This window comes from Danio rerio, chromosome 9, assembly GCF_049306965.1.
Source record: "Danio rerio strain Tuebingen ecotype United States chromosome 9, GRCz12tu, whole genome shotgun sequence".
In the NCBI taxonomy this organism is placed as follows: Eukaryota; Metazoa; Chordata; class Actinopteri; order Cypriniformes; family Danionidae; genus Danio; species Danio rerio.
This window is the reverse complement of record NC_133184.1, coordinates 2,818,379-2,836,527: the sequence shown is the minus strand read 5'-3', so window position 1 is coordinate 2,836,527 and position 18,149 is coordinate 2,818,379. Positions and strand designations below refer to the sequence as shown.

Here is an 18,149-nt window from a genome sequence, read left to right as displayed (position 1 = left end):
CTGTCCATAACCCAACCTCTATCCCAACTCAAGAGCACCACAAGTGTTCTCAAATACATTATTAACACAGTAAGTACATTGTATTTATTTTTTGATGCAAGTACATAGTAGTTAAGGACACTTAATATAAAGTGGGACCCACATTTCTAACCATAATAGTTTAATAACTTCATTCTAAAAACTGATTTATCTTTGTCATGATGACAGTAAATAATATTAGACTAGCTTAACTAGGTTAATTAGGTTAACTAGGCAGGTTAGGGTAATTAGGCAAGTTATTGTATAACGATGGTTTGTTCTGTAGACTATCGAAAAAAATTAGCTTACAGGGGCTAATAATTTACCTTAAAATGGTGTTTAAAAAATTTAAAACTGCTTTTATTCTAGCCGAAATTAAACAAATAAGACTTTTTCCAGAAGAAAAAATATTATCAGACATACTGTGAAAATTTCCTTGCTCTGTTAAACATCATTTGGGAAATATTTAAAAAAGAAAACAAATCAAAGCGGGGCTAAAAATTCTACTATATATATATATATAGTGCTCGGCATATATGAATGAACCCTCTCACAAATCGATGTTTTAAAATTAATATTTTCTATAGGAACCTTTTAATATTATACATGTGCATATATATTATATCATTCAGTACTGAAGCCAAATCTGGTGCTAATTTTACAAAATAACTTATAATAACGCTCTAAAAACTAGTACACCCAAATTTACGTATTACACAAAATAAAAAAATTTATAACAAAAAATTTTAGAATTTTTTTAGTATGTAGTTTCTTTTTGCAGTATTTTGCATTCATTTCAATGTATTATCTTTTTTTTTTAAATATGTTTGATGACTAATATATTATTTTAATGAATATATCTGTTATTGAAATGCACCAAAATATAGAATATAGATGTATAAATTTTTAAGATTATATATATATATATGTGTAGGTAATGACAATCTATTCGATTCATCAATTACATCAATAAAATATGACTCATGAATTTTACAAAACGTGTTGGGGCTGAATTTTTAAAAGAAAGTCAAAGTGATGAAGTGGATATATTTCTTTCGATTTTGACAACATACCGTCGCCTCTCAGCAAGAAGGTCGCTGGTTCGAGTCCCGGCTGGGCCAGTTGGCATTTCTGTGTGGAGTTTGCATGTTCTCCTGGTGTTGGCGTGGGTTTCTCCTGGTGCTTCGGTTGCCCTCGCAGTCCAAACACATGCACTATGGGGGAATTGAATAAACTAAATTGGCTGTAGTGTAAGGCGATGCAGTGGCGCAGTAGGTAGTGCTGTTGCCTCACAACAAGAAGGTCGCTGGTTTGAGCCTCGGCTGTGTCGGTTGGCGTTTCTGTGTGGAGTTTGCATGTTCTCCCGGCATTGGCGTGGGTTTCCTCCATGTTGGGTAGGCTGAATTGTTTAGTGTTTATGTGTGTATGGATGTTTCCCAGAGATGGGTTGCAGCTGAGTAAAAACATGTGCTGGATAAGTTGACGGTTCATTCCGCTGTGGCGACCCCAGATTATTAAAGTCGAAGGAAAATGAATGAATGAATGAATGAATGAATGGCTGTAGTGTATGAGTGTGTGAATGAGTGTGTATAGGTGTTATGCTGGATAAGTTGGGGGTTAATTCCACTGTGGCGACCCCCACATAAACAAGGGACTAAGTCGAAGGAAAATAAATGAATGAACTCTCTTCATATAAAGCTTCAGGATTGGTTGAATGTTGTCAGGAGCAGTGATTGGCTCCTCTGGGGAGACACTAAAATCACACATCTGCATATGCATGAATGTACTTGTGTGAGTGTGTGTGTGTGTGGGCATATGGACAGTGTGTTGTGTTTTCCCTGTGAGGGATGGTGGAATGTGCATGGTTAAATTGTAAGTGGCAAAACAAATAATAAGGAAAGGCATAAAATCTCACAAACACTGAACTGATCAGACAATTACAAACCATCTGGCCTGTTAAAGCCAATCTGCTGGACGAGTCCTCACACCAGCTCAATCTGCAGTTACTGACGCAAGACAGCTCTGCATCTGGAGGAACACGCACACACACACACACCCACACACACACACAGGTGAATGAGGAGAACCTGAGCCAAAAAACACATGCATGCGTACACACACACTCGCAGATACGAATATGCACACACATACACACTCATTTACGAGTGCTCCCTCACTGGCCACTTTATTAGGTACACCTTACTAGTACTGGGTTGGACTGACTTTTGCCATCAGAACTGCCTTAAACCCTTGTGGCAGAGATTCAACAAGCTACTGGAAATATTCCTCAGAGATTTTGCTCCGCATTGGCATGATAGCATCACACAGTTGCTGCAGATTTGTTTGCTGCACATTCATGATGCCGATCTCCTGTTTCACCACATCCCAAAGGTGCTCTATTGGATTGAGATCTGCTGACTGTGGAGGCCATTTGAGTACAGTGAACTCATTGTCATGTTCGAGAATCCAGTCTGAGATGATTCACTAAGATGGTTTTCTGAAATACTCAGACCAGACCATCTGTCACCAACAACCATGCCACGTTCAAAGTCACTTAAATCCCCTTACTTCCTCATTCTGACGCTCGGTTTGAGCTGCAGCAGATCGTCTTGACCATGTCTACATGCCTAAATGCATTGAGTTGCTGCCATGTGATTGGCTGATTAGTAATTTGTGTTAACAAGCAGTTGGACAGGTGTACCTAATAAAGTGGCCGGTGTGTGTACACTCAACAAACATACGCACACACATAAAACTCACATATAAACATGCATACACACTTCAATACACATACATACACACAAAACACACACACACTTATTATTCAGATCACTGTTCATTTAACACCTAAATGCGAACGCTGCAATTTTGCTCTCCTGCTCTTGTGTTTTTCTCCCGTTCTGTCCTCCTGAAAAGAAAATATGGGAACTGTCCTCAAATGCTTTCCAGGTGTCATTTTTCCGTCATCCGTCTGAAGGTGTCAATCATTACGATGGTCTTTTTTCTCTTCGTCCTTTTCATTTGCCCTTCACAAAGACATTGTGCACGTTTGGAAAAGATGATTTTCCACCTACCATTTATCATGCATCATTGATTTTCTCATGCACCGTGGTGTGAAAAAATGTTTACCCTGTTTAATTAGCATGTTTGTCATATTTTAATGTTTCAGATCATCAAACAAATTCAAATATTAGTCTAAGATAACACAAGTGAACACATCATGGAGTTTGAAAATGAAGGATTTTATTATTAAAGGAAAACAACTACATAGCCCTGTGTGAAAAGGTGTTGGCCCCCTAAACCTAATAACTGTTTGGGCTGCTTTCCCAGTGATGGGTTGCAGCTGAAAAGGCATCCGCTGCATGAAACAAATAAGTTGGCGGTTCATTCTGCTGTGGCGACCCCATATTAATAAAGGGGCGAAGCCAAAAAGAAAATGAATGAATGAATGAATGTTTGGGCCGGCCTTAGCAGCCATAACTGCAATTTAAAGTTATCCATAACTAATAATTCAGCCACACACTGCAAAAAATGCCTTTCTTACTTGGATTTTTTGTCTTGTTTCTAGTGCAAATATCTAAAAGTTCCTAAATCAAGAAGCATTTTCTAGACAAGCAAAACATATTGTCTTGTTTTAAGAAATAATAAGCCTTTTTCCTTAAATCAAGCAAAATAATCTGTCAATGGGGTCAGCAAAATGATTTTATTACAAATAGAAAAACAAGATTATTTTGCTGACCCCATTGGCAGATTATTTTGCTTGTCTAGAAAATGCTTCTTGATTTAAGAACTTTTAGATATTATTATACTAGAAACAAGACAAAAAATCCAAGTAAGAAAGTCATTTTTTGCAGTGCATTGGAGAGTTTTCAGGCATGGATCACCTTTTCAAGGTCGTGCCACAGCATCTCAATAGGATTCAGGTCAGGACTTTGGCTAGGCCACTCCAAAGTCTTCGTTTTCTTTTTCTTCAGCCATTCAGAAGTGGACTTGCTGGCGTGCTTTGGATCATATAAAGGCGGTTCATTCTCGAAAACCCTCCAATTTTGCCGAATTACAACAAAACTGCACGATGTGTTTACTTGTGTTATCGTTGACTCATATTCAAATTAGTTTGATAATCTGAAACTTTAAACTGTGTCAAACATTAAAAAAATGAAATCACTAAGGGGGGGGGGCACTTTTTAACACCTCTGTATGTCAGTTTGTACACTGGTTATATAATGCAAACTATCATTACCCTGCTGAAAAGGAAATACACTTCAGCAAATATCTAAAAATAGTAGTCTGGTGTAATAACAAGTTATAAACAAAATACACTACCACTAAAATTTTATGGCCCATTTTGCTAATTTAGTTGACTATAGCAGTGGTCTTCAACCATAAGGCTGTGGTCTTGTACCGGTATGTGGATAATTGTGTGTAAACCTCACTCCCATCTGGGTCACGGCACCAATGTAACCCCGCCACCCGTCACCCAACCCGATCCGGGATCAAACTGGTGACCTTCCGCATGGGAGTCGGTTGCTTTAAAAAGGAGGCTAAAGACCATGGCCTCTAGCGTCTGCCGCTAGAGCACCTTTAGAGGTCAGAGGGGTGAGGTTTACCTGCACAGCACTTGCGATCTGGTCTCCGTTAAACTCACCCCCCTGAACCTCACTCCCATCCGGGTCATGACACCAATGTAACCCCGCCGGTCCTACACCACCCAACCCGCTCCAAGCTGGGATCAAACTGGTGACCCTCCGCATGGGAGTCGGTTGCTCTAAAAAGGAGGCTAAAAACCATGGCCTCTAGTATCTATCGCTATCGCACAGCACCTTTAGAGGCCAGAGGAGTGAGGTTTACCTGCACAGCACTTCACTAGCTGGCTTATGTTACATGAGCATAGTGGCAGAATCAAAAACAAGACTGACGTCCTATGCTGATGAGGGAGAGATGGTCACCAATGGGCGGGGCTTTCCTCCTCGTTGACACGTACAAAAGGAGAATGTCAATCAAAGTGTTTCTGCAGACTGTTTTTATTAGGTCCATGGTTTTAGCTGCATACAGAGCAAACTTTTCTATTACCGTAGTAGGGCTATGCGCTATTTGTTTAACACTTTAAGGTGATGTGCTGACAGACTGACTGACTTACTGACAGGTGCGCGATGTGTGAGGCCAGCAAACTTGGCGGAGCTTTCAGTTAAGATGAACACAGTTTCCATAATAATACTTTATTTATAGATAAAGGTCTGTGATTCTACATACAAAGACTTAACGTTATCTTGCTGGAGTTTGTTGCCGTTTCACTTTACTCCAAGACGCATTAAAGGGCACCTAAGTTACCCCTTTTTTCAGATTTAATATAAGTCTTTTGCGTCTTTAGAATGTGTATATAAAGTTTCAGCTCAAAATACCCATCAGATTTTTCATTATCCCTTTTACAAGATGCTGTTTTATACTGATTTCCAGCAGGGGGTGGTTTTGTCGTACTGCGCCTTTAAGGCGAGTTCTGCCCGCCTACTGTTTCTACATGCCTTCCCGCATGTTTTAATCTCCTCCCTCGGCTGCGTCAGACAACAGACAGCCTTAAAGGAAGAAGGTCTCATGTAGCGTTTGTGAGAAATACTACAGTAAGCGCGCACGCGCGCGCACACACACACACACACACACACACACACACACACACACACACACACACACACATACACACACACACACACACACAGAGATACACACGCACACCGCAGATGACACACAGGCAGACAGACAGAGCGCGCTTAGCACTGTTTTTGCACTCAAATGTGACAGGATACAGGCTAACCTCCACTGCTGTGTGGATATCTGTTATGCTAATGTACAAAATAAACCTGATTTAACATCCACAAACCGGGATTAAAGAGTCTTTTATAATATTTCTGACACGCGGCTGTGCTGATGAAGTAAAGCTGAGGTAAATCGCTGTAATTACACACATACTCTGTTTTAAAACACTTTAAACATGTGAAACTCACTCTTAATCACATTTGATGATAATTGCTGATCCTAGCGAACAGAACAGAGCTTTTATTCCCGGTTGCTTTGCGTATGTCTGCCTGGTCTTGTTGACATATACACGCGACTACCGGAACATGTTAATGCGCGCAGCTGTCAATCAATTCGGTGGGCGGGGGGATCGCACTCCTACGTAAAGATGCAGTCGGTCTGAAAACCGCTCCATTTTTTATTTTTATGTTATTAAATTGTAAAAAAAAAAAGAACTGGGTGTGTTTATATCACCCCAATATGATGGTTTATACACTATATATACACATATGTTTGTCCAAACAGCTTGAAAAGTAGATTTTTCACCATAGGTGCCCTTTAATACCGATCTGTAGGTCTATTGGAGACATTCATACATATTCCTAGCAAATCTAATAAATGTTGGAGACATACTCACTACATAAACGCGCTAAATCGCACTTCAGCATCGTTTATTTGAGAGCGCACAAGAAGATCTGTGCTTGAGCAGCGTGTTTGAGGGCGTGCAAAAAGTTTTGTGCACGAGCAGAGGAAATCTGTGCGCAAACAGAGATTGGCATGCGCGTATTAACATTACATAAATGCGATCCCGACGTGTAATAGTGCGCTCACCACATTTCTCTATTTGCCATTGAAATAACGTCACAGGTAGTTGGTAGATTTGTGTAAAAGACCTGCCGCCACAGCTGGAAAAAATCCTAGAGGAAACACTAAAGTCTGATTATAAAAGGTAAAATGAGTCATTTTTGACCATTAGAAGCTGGTTTTATTCACACACATTACTGTGTTCGAACCCCTTATAAGAGGGATTTTTGCATAAGAGCTCCCCTTTAATATTGAATTTATTAAATATAATGCGTAAAGCCATTGTTTCAAACAATCTCAATGTTCTCTTTTGCTTTTAGAGAGGCCTGAAAGTGGCGACCCTGAAATAGCACAACAAAAACATTGATATATTTATTGCTCTCAGTAGTGGTAAACAGAGAGCAGCTTTACTGAGCACCCAGGGCACTGCTTTTGTGTTTATATTAATTTCTTACTTGGTCAACATGTATAATTAATGTTTTGATGATTAGCCTGATTGGCTACTGGACAATCAGTGTGTGCTTCAGCTCTGAGTGCCCGCTGTATGTTTGTGGTCTGATGCAGACAATAGTATTATTTACATACACTAAAATAGGGCGATGCAGTGGCGCAGTAGGTAGTGCTGTCGCCTCATAGCAAGAAGGTCGCTGGGTCGATTTTCGGCTCAGTTGGCGTTTCTATGTGGAGTTTGCATGTTTTCCGGTGCTCCGGTTTCCCCCACAGTCCAAAGACATGCGGTACAGGGGAATTGGGTAGGCTTAATTGTCTGTAGTGTACGAGTGTGTGTGAATGTGTGTGTATCTGTTTCCCAGAGAAGGGCATCCGCTGCATAAAAATGGATACCCAGGTCAAAAAAAGTGCACTAAAATGCACTTTAAGTATACTTAGTACACTTTTCAGTACTGTACTAAAAGTGCTCCATTTTCACACACTAATTTTGTACTTAATGTACTAAAAGATTATTAAGTATATGTTAAGATAAACTTAATACCATCTAAGTGTACACAACTCTGCTATTTTGGGACACCATGAAATTGAACTTAAATGTGCTTTTAACATACTATATCTGTATTTAAAAAAAAAAAAAAAAAATATATATATATATATATATATATATATATATATATATATATATATATATATATATATATATATATATTTAGTTACAACTAGAAATACACTTGAACTCTAATTTTAAACATGTACACGTGTCTTTATGAGTGTGTGTCCCTGTATGTGTCCATGAGTGTGTGGATGTGTCTTTATAATTGTGAGTGTGTGTGTATTTGTGTGTGTGTGTATGCGTTTGTGTACATGTGTGCACATGTATGTGTGTCTGTTTGTGTCCCGTAGTGTGCGTGCGCTTGCTTGTGTCCACTAGTGTGGGCTTGTGTGTGTACATATGTGTTTGTGAGTGTGTTTACAGGTGCCTTTATGAGTGTGCGTGCATGTATGTTTCCATGAATGTGTCTTTATGATTGTGTGTGTGTGCGCATTTGTGTACATGTGTGCACATGTGTATGTGTGTATACTAGTGTGTACATATGTGCATATTTGTGTGTGTGTGCATGTACGTGTGCGTGCCTGTTTATGAAGGTGAGTGTGTGCGTATGTAAGTGCATGTTGTGTACATGCGTATGAGTGTGCACCTGTGTCTGCGTGTGTATGTGTATATGTGTGTGTATGCATGTTTGTATCTGCAAGAGTGTGTGTGTATGTGTGTGTGTGTGCGTGTGTGGTGCAGCTGTGGCGTTGTAATAGGTGCTGTAATTGTATGATGACAGTGTGTCTGTGTGTTCTGCGCTCTCCTGGGTATTGTGATCATCTTTGACAGGTGATGCTGCTCCTCCGGCAAACAGCTTCATCTCCAAGCTGCGCTTATTTTTCCATATAAACACACACGCACACACACACACACACACACACACACACACTCTCTCTCACTGTCACCAGCTGAGCAATACATTCTCAAACACACACAATGAAGATTTGAAGCAGTGTGAGCTCTTCTAGCATCCGCCTAAATGCACAAGCGAGACACTAATGCAAACATGCTGCCAGAGGAAAACACACACACACACACACACACACACACACACACACATGCATCTTTATCTCAGTCTGCATCGTTCCCCCAAAGTGCCGTTCATGTGTGTCTGTGAAAGCCTGTAATGAGGAGCAGAATGACACCTCCACAAGGCTGTAATTAGCCATTTTGCCACTGACCTCCAACTTCATAACATTCAACCCCAAACGCGGAACAGAAGCGAGCTCAACGGCTGCTGCAAAAAACGAAATGTTTTGAGAGCCAAATGTCATTATATATTTTTTATATTTATTTCAAGGCGCAGTGAATCTGATATGCCTTTATGCACTTTTTTTGTCTGCATGTGTTTATCCCAAAAATGGGATCACATAGAAAATCAGTTCTCAAACTGTGGTACGCTGGTTTACTTCTAGTGGTATGTGGAGGAAGCACTGAGTAATGAAGGAAAAAATGAATACAAATTTAATCAGCTGATGCGTACGATAACACCAATGTGATCAGCATTGGCTTTTCTCTAAAGCCTACGATCAAAGCGCTGTGCTTAGAATGTTTACTTTAGTTCATCGTGTCATCAGCTGCTAAAAATCTATTAAATCAGCGCAGAACTAGTGAAAGAAGTGCGTGGTGCTTGCAGAGCAGATACGTGCTAGAGCAGGGGTCCCCAACCCTCGGGCCACAGACCGGCACCGGCCTATAGATCAATTGGTTCCGGGCCACACAAAAAAATCATTGCAGTGTTACCTCTAGAATTTTTTCCAGCTGTGTCGGCAGACTCTGTTGCCCATTTTACACAGATCTACCATTACATGTGGCGTTATTTCATTGACAAATGTCGTGGGCGCAGTATCAAGTCGGGATCGCATTCATGTAATAGCCTACGAGCATGTCAGTGTCTGCTCGAGTGCCGATTTCCTCTGTTCGTGCACAAAACTTCTTGCGCGCCCTCAAATATATGCTGCTGAAGTGCAGATGTTCTTGTGCGCCCTCAAATATACGCTGCTGAAGTGCAGATTTTCTTGTGCGCCCTCAAATATACGCTGCTGGAGTGCAGATTTTCTTGTGCGCCCTCAAATATACGCTGCTGGAGTGCAGATTTTCTTGTGCGCCCTCAAATATACGCTGCTGGAGTGCAGATTTTCTTGTGCGCCCTCAAATATACGCTGCTGGAGTGCAGATTTTCTTGTGCGCCCTCAAATATACGCTGCTGGAGTGCAGATTTTCTTGTGCGCCCTCAAATATACGCTGCTGGAGTGCAGATTTTCTTGTGCGCCCTCAAATATACGCTGCTGAAGTGCAGATTTTCTTGTGCGCCCTCAAATATACGCTGCTGGAGTGCAGATTTTCTTGTGCGCCCTCAAATATACGCTGCTGGAGTGCAGATTTTCTTGTGCGCCCTCAAATATACGCTGCTGGAGTGCAGATTTTCTTGTGCGCCCTCAAATATACGCTGCTGGAGTGCAGATTTTCTTGTGCGCCCTCAAATATACGCTGCTGAAGTGCAGATTTTCTTGTGCGCTTTAAATATACGCTGCTGGAGTGCAGATTTTCTTGTGCGCCCTCAAATATACGCTGCTGGAGTGCAGATTTTCTTGTGCGCCCTCAAATATACGCTGCTGGAGTGCAGATTTTCTTGTGCGCCCTCAAATATACGCTGCTGGAGTGCAGATTTTCTTGTGCGCCCTCAAATATACGCTGCTGGAGTGCAGATTTTCTTGTGCGCCCTCAAATATACGCTGCTGGAGTGCAGATTTTCTTGCGCACCCTCAAATAAACGTGGCTGAAGTGTGATTTAGTACGTTTATGTACCGAGTATGTCTCCAACATTTATTAGATTTACTAGGAATATTTATGAATGTCTCCGATAGACTTGCAGAGCAGACCGCGGCATTAATGCGTCCTGAGGTACAGTGAAACGGCTCTAAACTCCAGCAAGATAAAGTCATTATATGCAGAGCCACAGACATTTATCTATAAATAAAGTATAATTATGGAAACTGTGTTCATCATAACTGAAAGCTACGCCGTGTTTGCTGGTCTCATGCATCGTGAACCTGTTAGTCACTCAGTCAGTCAGCACGTCACCTTAAAGGGTTAAACAGCACGCACAGCACTACTACTGTCATAGAAAGTTTGCACTGTTATTATTCACTTACCTTTTTAATACGTTTTCGGTGCGATTTTAACTCGCTATTTAAAAAACGACCAAATATTTTGAATAAGAAGCTGTAATGTAGCCGTGGCGGGATGAATTTTGATGTGACGCCCAAGCTTGTTGGCTTAGTCCCTTTATTAATCCAGGGTCGCCACAGCAGAATGAACCGCCAACTTATCCAGCAAGGTTTTACGCAGCTGTTTACGCAGTTTTATCCAGCAGCAACCCATCACTGGGAAACATCCACACACACACTCATACACTACGGACAAATTAGCCTACCCAATTCACCTGTACCGCATGTCCTTGCACTGTGGGGGAAACCGAAGCACCCGGAGGAAACCCTTGCGAACGCAGGGAGAACATGCAAACTCCTACTGTCATCATAACAAAGATAAAAGAAATCAGTGATTAGAGATGAGTTACTAAAACAATTATGTTTATAAATGTGTTAAAAAAAAATCTCTCCGTTAAGCAGAAATCGAGGAAGAAACATACAGGGGGGCTAATAATTCTGACTTCAACTGTATATATAAAAACGACAGTACACCAGGAGTCATAAAACATGCAGCGAGCCTCAATACCCGCGGCACGACATCCACTCCCATATCTGTGTATTACCACAGAAAGACTTTAAATGCTTTCTGCGCTCACGCGACAGGACACAATGCGACAAAACGCGAATCTGATGGCATCTATTGAGAGCCCTTATTGAGAAGTGTCTGAGGAGGCGCTGATGCATATTTATGGAGGATTTTGCAAGTGAATACAAAAGGTGTGTGGATTAGAGGAGGAGGCCTGTACGCTAGTGTCCTGCTGCGGCTCTGCGCTTTATCTGATCTCTCTCACACACACACACACTGCAGCCTTATCTTTACCCACACTCTCAGAGTTTACAATTTCTCGCTTCACTGGAGCTTGAGCGGGGCTTGTTAGAGCAACAAAGAGAGCGAGGGACAGAAAGAGGTCTATGGCAAGCACAAAGCGGCACTCATCTCTCTGGACAGAGCGTTTCCGTTCCTGATAACGGCCCAGAAATACGCCGAAATACTGACAGATATCGCAGACCGGCTAAACTGACCCGCTGGCTAATGATAGCAACTCCTGGAGAAAGGAAAGCTATCGGTTAGCATAAAAAAACCTGCTCAAGTTTGATCTTGAAATGTAAATCTTTACTTTGGAGAAGTTTTTATTATTATTATTATTATTGTTAGATAATCAGATCATCAGCAAGATAATCAATCAGTTATTGTTATTAGCCAACTATAGATAAAGGAAGCTATCAGTTTTAGCTAAAAAAAAAAATAACCTGTTCGGACTTGATTTAAAATGTGAATTCTTTACTTTGGGAAAGTTATTATTGTAATAATAATTATTATTATATTATATATATATTACATATAATATTATATATAATATATAATTAATATATTATAATAAAAATAACAATATTATTATTATTATTATTAGCCAATCAGATAATTGATAATCATCAAGATAATCAATCAGTTTTTATTATTAGCCAATTAGAGACAGGAAGCTATCAGTTAGCATTAGCGCTCACAAAAAACCTGCTCGTATTCGATTTAAAATGTGAAATCTTTACTTTGAGAAGGTTTTTTTTTTTACTATTACTAGCCAGTCAGATAATTGATAATCGTCAAGATAATTAATCATTTATTATTATCAGATAATTTGAGAAAGGAAGCTATCAGTTAGCATTAGCGCTAACAAAAAAAAGTGTTCAGACTTGATTGTAAATGTGAAATGTTTACTTTTGAAAAGTTTTTTTTTTATTATTATTATTAGCCAATCAGATAATTGATAATCAATGAACAGAAGCTAATGGTTAGCTTTAACGATCTCAAATAAACCTGCTCAGATTTTATTTGTAATTTATTTGAAATTGATTTAAATGTTTAATTTGGAAAATTTTATTATTATTATTATTTATTATTTATTATTATTATAATTATTAGATAATCAGATCATCAGCAAGATAATCAATCAGTTATTGTTATAAGCCAGCTAGATAAAGGAAGCTATCAGTTTTAGCTAATAAAACATGTTTGAACTTGATTTAAAATGTGAAATCTTTACTTCGGGAAAGGTTTTTTAATTATTATTATTAGCCAATCAGATAAATGATAATCATCAAGATAATTAATCAATTATTATTATTAGCCAATTAGAGAAAGGAAGCTATTGGTTAGCATTAGCCCTCACAAATAAAACCTGCTCGTATTCGATTTGAAATTGATTTGAATGTTTAATTTAGAAAAGTTTTTTTATTCTTATTATATTAATATTATTATTATTAATATGATTATTATTAGCCATTGAGATAATCATCAAGATAATCAATCCATTATTATTAGCCAATTACAGAAAGGAAGCTATTGGTTAGCATTAGCCCTCACAAATAAAACCTGCTCGTATTCGATTTGAAATTGATTTGAATGTTTAATTTGGAAAAGTTTTTTTATTCTTATTATATTAATATTATTATTATTAATATGATTATTATTAGCCATTGAGATAATCATCAAGATAATCAATCCATTATTATTAGCCAATTACAGAAAGGAAGCTATTGGTTAGCATTAACGCAAACTAAAAAACCTGCTTGTGTTTAATTTAAAATATGAAATCTTTACTTTAGGAAAGTATTTTATCATTATCATTATCAAGTCAGATAACAATCAAGATAATCAATCCATTATTATTAGCCAATTAGAGAACAAAAGCAAATGGTTAGTAGTAGCGCTCACAAAAAAAAGTAAAAATCTGTCAATACAGTAATTTAATATGGTCATGTTGACTGTATGAGCTTTAAAAAAAATAAAATAAAAATCTCTCTTTGGAGTTGACTTGTGGAACTTTTTAGACCTTTTTTAACATGCTCACAGACAAGAAAATAACAAAAAACAAAACAAATAATAGCATTATTTGACCTTTTTAAACAAATAAAGCGTATCCTGTGTGCCTCAATTGTCTAATAATTACAACCCAGACTCATTCTGATTACGTACCCCTATATTCATTTCTGGAGAGCGCCAAATATGTTCCAGGAGCTATGTTTTTTTGCAGCATTTGTTTTCGCGAATTTCTCTCACTTTTTCTTTGCACTTGCTATTCTCGCATAAATCCACCAGGGGTCATTATCAACTGATTGACCCACCCTCCTCTTTCCATAAACGCAACCAATAGTGTATTCAGTAGCACCTTTTGACCCACCCACTCAGTTCCCTAAACCCAACTGACAGTGTTTTCTAAAACAGTCGAGAAATAGAAAAGTCCTGAATTTTACTATGTTTTCAGTTTTTACCATGTTCTCACCCTGTTATTTACATGTTTATTACTATTATTTTTCTGTCTTACATTTTTGTCTTAGCCTATTTCTGGAACCAGACTCGAACCACATTGTCGTGGTCAACATTTGTGTTAAATTTGTGTTAAAGATGAAATGCAGCCATATGTACGTCTGGCTACATAATTCTCGATCTCCAGAAATGTACACAGGGCTACGTTTTCAGAAAGTTGCTATTAACTACTGGCTTATTACCTGCATACTATTAATTCAATTCAGTTCATTTATTATTAAGATAATAAATGTTCATTAGTAGTTATAAAGTATCATCTGCATCCCTAATCCTACCCAATACCTAAACCCAACTTTTATCTTACAAACTATTAACTTTTAGTCCCTTTAAGGTAAGTCATTTCACTCGGCGGCCATCTTTGAAACGCCTCTCGGGCATTCCGTTTGAATGGGAAAACATCAAATTCTCCAAAATTGCTTGCCAAGCTTACGATTGAAATTCATATTAGGAATCATCAATAAAATTAAACAACAACTGTCTCCTAGGTTTCATTTCTAAGCGTCCAAATCACACAAAATCTGCAGAAACTCACGTCTGGTCCAAATCCCTCCCCCAGAGTATCGTCATTCTATAGTGATCAATGATTGGCTACTGTACTAAAAGGAGGGCTTTATCACCATATAGCGATCAATGATTGGCTCCTGTACTAGAAGGCGGGCTTCTTTTACCATATAGCGATTATTGATTGGCTCGTGTACTAGAAGGAGGGCTTTTTTCACCATATAGTGATCAATGATTGGCTCCTGTACTAGAAGGCGGGCTTTTTTACCATATAGCGATCAATAATTGGCTCCTGTACTAGTAGGCGGGGCTTTATTCACCATATAGCGATCAATGATTGGCTCCTGTACAAGTAAGCGGGGCTTCTTTCACCATATAGCGATCAATGATTGGCTCCTGTACAAGTAGGCGGGGCTTCTTTCACCATATAGCGATCAATGATTGGCTCCTGTACTAGATGGCGGGCTTTTTTTTACAATTTAGCAATCAATGATTGGCTCCTGTACAAGTAGGCGGGGCTTTATTTACCATATAGCGATCAATGATTGGCTCCTGTACTAGAAGGCGGGCTTTTTTTTTACCATATAGCGATTAATGATTGGCTTCTGTACTAGTAGGCGGGGCTTTTTTCACCTTATTGACAGTTACACTTTTCCCCATTCAAAAATATACAAGTGACATGTCTTGTGTATTCTTTAGTCTTTGCTATTAATAAACAGCTAATTAGTAGTTTATTAGCTAGTAGTGTTAGTTAATGGTTTGTTATTACCATGGATTGTGACCTAAACTAAAGTGTTATGGACTCTTCTGTTATCAAACAGCAAGACTTTTCTGTGTGAGCTCAGGTGAAGGATCTGCGGCAACAAAACATACAGTAGCTTTAGAAGAAAAAGCAAAGGGGAATTTAGCTGTGGCAATTTAGCGCGAGGGTGAGCGTAATTTCAGGTATTCTCTTTCATCTGCGGAGATGGGTTTTTTTTGCGGTTTGAGCTGCCAAATGGCTGTGTGTGTGAAGTGCTGGAGCCGGACCGTCCCTCTCACTCTCAAATTAGGGTAATTGGACCCAGTCCTACCACTTTTTATTTCAATTCATGTGCAAAAATATATAAAAATAAGATAACAGACAGAGAAAGCTCACAGCGAAAGGCATTTTCAACCGCATTTGTGACACAATTTGATATTCCCAAGAGAAAAAAGGGCCTTCTGTGAAATGAGAACAGTTGGTAGAAATGGTTTATTTTATTATATTTACCTCAGCATATAGCGCGTTCTCAAAAAAAAAAAAAAAGCCTGAGGTTTCATCTCGGTCTCTCCCATTTAGTCTAACTGCTCCTCTCTCTTCCCTTTCTGCCGCTTTTGAGGTGGTTAAATATGAGGCAGTAATTTCCCAAAATGGCCACTATTCAATGAGATTGAAAGAGCAACAACTTTGCGAGGAGGGTCTTAAGAATGGTTCTGAGAGCTGCATTCATGCGCCATGTGCTCTGTGTCTCATTCAGCCACTTTGCGCTATTCACACGTGTTTTTTTTTTTACCCATGGTGTCTCTCAGCGCGGGTAAATGTGTTGATACGGAGGCCTGATGTATATTCACATGCCAGCCATGAGAATCACTGCCTCGTGCACAGATATCAACATCCTGGAGCGATGGTAGAAACCTAGCGTTTAACTCCATTATATCATATACGCGTAGTTTTTATGGTACACATATGTGAGAATAAATATACAGTACTGTACTGAAGTCAACAGCTTTGGGAGGCTAAGACATTTGCAAAAGATCTATCTATCTATCTATCTATCTATCTATCTATCTATCTATCTATCTATCTATCTATCTATCTATCTATCTATCTATCTATCTATCTATCTGTCTGTCTGTCTGTCTGTCTGTCTGTCTGTCTGTCTATCTATCTATCTATCTGTCTGTCTGTCTGTCTATCTGTCTATCTGTTTAGCTGTCTATCTATCTATCTATCTATCTATCTATCTATCTATCTATCTATCTATCTATCTATCTGTCTGTCTGTCTGTCTGTCTGTCTGTCTGTCTGTCTGTCTGTCTGTCTATCTGTTTAGCTGTCTATCTATCTATCTATCTATCTATCTATCTATCTATCTATCTATCTATCTATCTATCTATCTATCTATCTATCTATCTATCTATCTATCTATCTAAAAGGATTGGAGCAAGTATTGGGTCATTACTTTTGGGTGAACTACAGTAAATCTTTAATATATAACCAGAAAATATGGGAAATTAGTACACAATATTCAGAACAAAATTAAGCATCAAGTGAATCTCATACTATCCTATAATATTGCCTATACGTACTGTACATATTATTCAGGTCTGGACTCTGTGTAGGCCATTTCATGACTGTTTATTTTATCAGCTGCTTTTTTCTCCAATTAATATCAAGCATCTTTCTGCATTTCTAAGAGTTCTTCCTTAGATTTAGCATCTTCTATCTTTTTTTATTTCTCCAGGTGAATCTCATACTGCCTTTAATATTGCCTTACGTACTCTATATAATATTCAGGTCTGGGCTCTGTGGAGGCCATTTTATGATTGTGTTTATTTCATCAGCTGCTTTTCTCTCCAAATACTAACTACAACTTTAACATACAAAAAGAAAATATAGGAAATATGTGCACAATATTCAGAACAAAATTACTTTTGGAATCAAAATACTAGTGTTTACCGTGACCTCTTTAGCACCCAGCTTAAACTTCTGAACGGAGTTATTTCACGTGATCCTTAACGCACTTTCAAGTAAAACTTTTAAAACTGATTTGTTGTTTTCTTAAAGAAGTGCACATCTTGTATGTGTACTAAAGTTAGTGTACCTGATAGTAATAGTGTTTTTTGAGATAACATTTCAAATAAGTATAAATATGCACAAATTACACTTTCACCATTACAGTTGTGTGTAATTACAAATATATGTTGTACAATGTGCTCCATTTTTATCTCTCATTTTTGACCATTTTTATTATCACATGGTCTGTTGAAACAAAATCATGTGACCTTTTGAAATATGCATATTGGAATTTATGCAGTAAATGCATCTCCATCATAAATTAGAATAGTGTTTCCCAACCCTGTTCCTAGCAGGTCAAGTCTAAGGATGCTTTCAAACCAAAAAATTGTTTCGGAACCTGGTGCGTTTGCCTCCTTAGCATAGTTCGATTGGGCATATATGAATCCATCTATCAAGCTCAGATACATGGCAAAACAATCGGTCCCGGCTCGGTTAAAATGAACTCTAGAGCGGTTCGGCTGTAATAAGAAAGTAATGCGAACTATATCAGAGTATTGTGGTACCTGCTAGTTCATTTCTACCAGTAAAAGTGTTGTTTCTTGAATACAAAAGTGAAAGCATACTGTCTGATTATTAATTTAAAATATCATTTACTTTTTACTTAACTACTTATACAGAATCAATATATGTTTTACAA

At 38.4% G+C, this 18,149-nt stretch overlaps 1 long non-coding RNA gene across 3 annotated transcripts in view; it reads left to right on the top strand.

Annotated features, from left to right (window-relative positions):
- The window catches only part of LOC141376046 (uncharacterized), a 129,462-nt gene that overhangs the window by 44,758 nt on the left and 66,555 nt on the right, over positions 1–18,149 (top strand). The gene's annotated exons all lie outside the window — the stretch shown is intronic.